Here is a 5,523-nt window from a genome sequence, read left to right on the forward strand (position 1 = left end):
TTTTTTTCAATCATTAGAAAAAGTTGCCTTCCTCTGAGAAGTAATCCTACCCTAAAATTAAACCACATAACACCAAAAACACCATGGTGTTTTGGTAAACACCAAAGACGTACATGATACAGTAAAGTCAAGTAAGAGAAAATGGACATGGTTGAGAAAACTGTTTTTCAGTCATTAAGCAGAATACTGAAAGCATGTTATATTGACAGGAGCAGGATGAAGAGATGCATTTCATCAATAAGGGGCCAAGAAACTAGTCTGAGTTTTGGACTAGCTTTCAACTCAATTTCCCTTTCAGAACTCTTTCTTGTTCATCTTACAGCAGGAACAAGCCCCGATTCACATAGCCCCATGACTGCAGTGGGTTACAACCCTACACAATGGCAACCTACATGTAGAAAAGATACAGATGAGAGAAAAGAAATAATTCCTACATAATTTTTTTCTTTCCCATCAGGCATTTGTGTCTAGTTCTCTAATGGCAGAGAAGCAGAGTATGCACAGCCAAACCTTGAGGATTCTGAAGCATCTGCAGTATGATCTATTGGAGATAAAGAGCCTGGAAATGCTAGTTGCTTGTGATTGCTGCACATATCCTTATGAGTTAGACTTCCAGTCTGGCTCAGTGTCTTAGAAGCCCAATGAAAATGTGGTAAACAAGATTAAGAGCATTGAACTTCAAACCAAAACCCCCACCTCCACGTCATCTGAAATAGATCTTTTTTCCAAAATAATAAAATTTACTCATTCATTTTGTTCAGGATTTGTCGGAATGTTAGGGAACTTACGAGATGAAGTAAAGGGAGAAGAATAAAGGAAAGGAGAATAGCACCTGTCTTTGCAGCTGGTCAGCATGCAGTTCTCTAATGTGCTGCCTGCTGGGAAGCAGAAATGGGCTCATGTTACCCTGATCCTTCAGCAAAGGATGGAGTTTGCAGAAAGGAATTCTGCAACTAGAAGATGTAAGGCTTGGGCTTCAGCCAAAAAAAAAAAAAAGGAGACCAGCATTAAATGAAAAGTTCCATAAGTTCAATCACTGAGCAGCACACAGAATCGTGGTTTGAAAGAAACGTAAAAAGAATTTTAAATCATCATTGCAGAGCTACCAGTTGTTTCTAATTTTGAAGAACAATCACTATTTTACCATTAACTACTATCAAATGCTTCCCAAAGTGACCATAGTCACCCATAAATACTTCAAATATGTTCATTTAGGAACAACAGACCAGGTCTGATAAGAGCAGATATGAAGTCTGAAAAACTGCTTTATTGCCTGAAGCAGAATTTCATCTTTCATTCACTAAATCTACCTTTTAAGTGGCACTCATTTTGCTTTAAGTCACATTCTTAGAAGCTCACTGACTACAATTGAAAAGTCATTGAAAAAGAGTAATACAAAAGGTTAGCAGAGAAATTGATTTAATGGTATTACAGCAGACGTTTAGAGAGTATAATATTAAGAATAGCAAAGAAAGGTTTCCGCAGAAAGCAATAAAATTTAAAAAAGACAAAATAAAAGTTGAGCGGAAAATCTTGAAACAGTGAAACCTGCATAGCTCAGTCTCTGAAACAAAACAATGAAACAGCAAGGATAAGGCTACAAAGTATCTCACAAAAAATTTCAGAACAAAACCAGGAAATAGAATCTCAAATTAGAACACAAAATGCCTCTTCTTGGGTCATATTTTTAAGAATCCTAATTGCTACAAGGAGTAAAAGGATGTAGACGTGTATGATTTTTCACAAGGGGCTGATAGGTAATGAGTTGCGTTTTCAGAAGTGACCTTCCCTGATGGAGAAGACTTCCCAATGATGAAAAAGGGGCTCATCACAGAATGTGGTTGAGAAGTAAACAGGTCAAATGGCAATTTCAGAGTTTCCAGAACACATATAAGTGAATTTAAGAAATAGTTAAAGAACTATGATCTGCAACACCACTTATTGGAAGATGTAGTTTCATGTGCTGGCATTTGAAGGATTAGTGAATATTCAAAGACAATATACAAAACCTAGTTAATACTAGGACATTCAGGTGAGGAACAGGGTTCACATGAACGAGGCTATTTGCTTCTTTGGATTTATTTTATTATTATTTTTTTTTTTTGGTAAACAAAATAATGAAATTTTGGAGAACAAAAAAGAATGTATGAATTGTATTCCAGTCTTTTTTTTTTTTAGGTTCCTCACTTGAAATTCAATAACCTAACCTTCCTTTTATCTCTAGTTTTATGATTCTATTAAACAAATGATAAATAAAAAATTTCCTCTAGATACACAGGAGGGGAAGAAAAAAAATCACAAAAATACTGGAAAAGGTTCCAGGTTTTCAGTCAGTTGAAGCTTCCCTAATTGGCTGGCATGTTTTTCAGTACTTATTACAGTGAATGCTGCCATCTGTTTCTTACTTCAAAAGAAATAGTCAAAATGATAAGCAAGCTAACAGAGAAGGAAGTCTTATGCATACAGAATATTTTAAGAAGCATAGTATCCTCTAGCTCACTGTAGATAGAATATCTTCATTCTTGACATGATAATTACCAGTGGAAAAACTGTGACAGGCAAAATATTCAACCAGCTTCCACTTATGATAATGGGGCATGTACAGATGACATCATTTTGACTTCAGGTTTTCCATTACTTGCTTTAAGTTTACATTTTAAGTATCCCAGTAATTTCTTTGTAATGAGCCAGGCTATGCACTGTCCATCCATTAGATCAGAGGTTGTTGGCTGAAGCAGAGCACTGATACTGAGAAATCTGCCAATGTAAAATATTGTCCTTAACATCACAAAGAGAAGTTTCATAAATAACAAGAGAAACAGAATGAAAGAAATATTTATTCAACTGTAGGGTAAAGAAAAAGAAATAATAGACAACATACATTCACTTCTAGCAGACAGCCTGTATATCATTAACAATTTCACAGTATTTCTGATTTCACAACTAATCAAATGCACATTAATGGCTGTTTCTTACTGTTAAACTTCATAGTGAGATGTCGATATTCCAACACTTCAGCATTTAGTTTTATTAAATGCTGCTTGCAAAATTAGTCAGATTAAAGACCACGTGCCCACACGTTAGCATCATACATCCACTCCTAAACCTGAGTACTTCCAGAATGGTCTGTGGATTACAGACCATTATGGGTGTATCATGAAGGCAAAATGCCATGCCAATCTGTGCAAGGAAAGCCATAACCTGAAATGTTGTGGAAAGAAACTACGGCAGCCAAGATGTTCAAATAAACCATGGTAGCTACTACAGTCACAAAGTGAAAGTTGTAGGAGTATAAAATGCAGGAGAGGATTTCACTCACTTGGAGTCTGTTAAGCATTGTTTCACTCTAGCAGTGCAAAGGACAGCGGTGAGATTGACAGCTTCCACCTATCCCATTTTCTACCTGACCTCAGGAATACAAACCTGGACTTGAAGTGATTTCTACTGGACTGAGAGAAATAAGAGCTCTGCATCTCATGGCAGGCAGCAGATTCCATTGCTAAGGGGAACAAAAATTATTTGCAACAAAACCAGTTTTGTAGCATTCCAATTTTTTGTTGTGCCTTGCAATAGACCTTATTAATTCACCATTATGCTATCCTTTTTTTTTTTTTCTTCCCTCCGACATCAATGACAATATGACAGTTTTTCCTGGTATTATAACTGCCCAAATAACGGAAGCACTGACTGACAATGGCCAAAGCTGAGGCAGGCACACCAAATTCATTTTCACTTCTCTCCACAGACCACCATAGGTAAAGATAGGCAATATAAGAAGGAATGGGAGGCCATCATAGTTTGACTAGGCTCCAGAGGTACTTGTTCAGGGGTAAATGCAACGGGTGAGAAGAAAAGGAACAGAACAACTTGAGAAAAAATAACAGAGAAACAAAAGACCTAAGAGGTGACTAAGAGGTAGTTCATGAACATTTAGCACCAGAGCGTTCAAACCACAAAATATAAAGAAGAAAGCACTTACAAGCCTCAGATCAAGAAAAAAAAAAACCATCTTGATAACATCACAGCTTAGCTTACAAACAGGACTGGTAACTATAATTTGTTTTCCATCCACCTTCTTAGGAAAAAAAAAAAAAATTAGACACCAACAGTGCAGGAAAAAGGGGAACAACCACAAGCTCCTGGCTCTTACTACCTTAAAAGAGAAACCTGAGAAAGTGTTAAAACAGCAGCACTCAAATTGCACACGCAAAGGAGCTGTCTGTGCTATCACACGGGAGTAGTGCACTGCTGCAGTCCAGGATTCAGCACGGTTCTCAGGCAGGCAGACTTTTAGAAATGCAGATAAATTCAGAGGAGATATTTAAACCTGTAAACAGGATATAAAAAAGCATGGGAATTCAATGATCTCCTCCTCTAAGAACTTCACTAACTACCATGTAATTTAGATCTGTCATAGGCAGCTGTAAAATTGGATGCCTAATCTGAGTTCACGATTAGCTATTTAAAAGACGTCCTTCATAGAAAATAAATAGTTTTTAAGCTAAATATAAATAAATAAAAAACAATATAGTTTTAATGAGGATATTTTTTGTTCATAAAAGTGTCATCATTCTCCTGGTAAGGGAATACTTAGCATCTCCTTTGATTAATAGTCCAGCCTTAAATCATTTAGTGGAACATAATTCACTTGTCAGAACTTTATAACTACAGTGAGACTAGAATGGGTTTTGATAAAGCAATTGGAAAATAATCTATTTATGCTCAATAATAAATTACTGTGCTGTCTTGCATTTAACATTCAACTGACACGTGCCACTGAATGCTTTGCCCTCTGTATGAGAGCCACTGAAGAAAGTAGCTGGACATAGACTCTACACTCTCTCATGGAAGGCACAAATACAATATGTAAAACATGCAACATGTACAATTGGTCAAATCAGTGCCGACAAATACATTTGCTGACAAATTCAGCTCTTTTTCCAATTATCAGTTGTTTCCAAACAGACTACTGTTGCGTTTTTTTTTTAATAGTAATTGCAGAATAGACAATTGAATTGTCTGAGCCAAAACCCCAAACTCTCATCAGCTTCACATGGGTTGTGGGAAAGGGCTACAGCCCTTACAAACTTTACCCAAAGAATTTGTAAAATATTTGCTTGGATTGATTCACCCTTGTTAATTATGTTGTATTATTAGTCATTCAAGTGATAAAGATTTTCTTCTTGTTGTTTCTAGACTGGGTGTGCAAAATTTTTAATCCTGGCATTAACTCTGCAACTTGCTGAGGAAACGAAGAGGGAGTTGGTTCCCTGGGAACCAAGGTAAGGAAAAAAAAGGGAAAGGCACACAGCTGTGCCAGGTGATCCTCACATTGGATGTCAGGAAAATTTCTTTTCTATGAAGAGGTTTCCTAGTAAGGTGGTTGTTCCCCCATGCCTGCCACTGTTCAGGAGGCATTTGGACCTTGCCCTCAATAGTATACTTTAATTTTTGATTAGTCCTGGAGTGGTCAGGCATCTAGAGTCTATGATCTTTGAAGATCCCTTCCAATTGAACTATTCT

Source organism: Meleagris gallopavo, chromosome 11 (assembly GCF_000146605.3).
Source record: "Meleagris gallopavo isolate NT-WF06-2002-E0010 breed Aviagen turkey brand Nicholas breeding stock chromosome 11, Turkey_5.1, whole genome shotgun sequence".
In the NCBI taxonomy this organism is placed as follows: domain Eukaryota; kingdom Metazoa; phylum Chordata; class Aves; order Galliformes; family Phasianidae; genus Meleagris; species Meleagris gallopavo.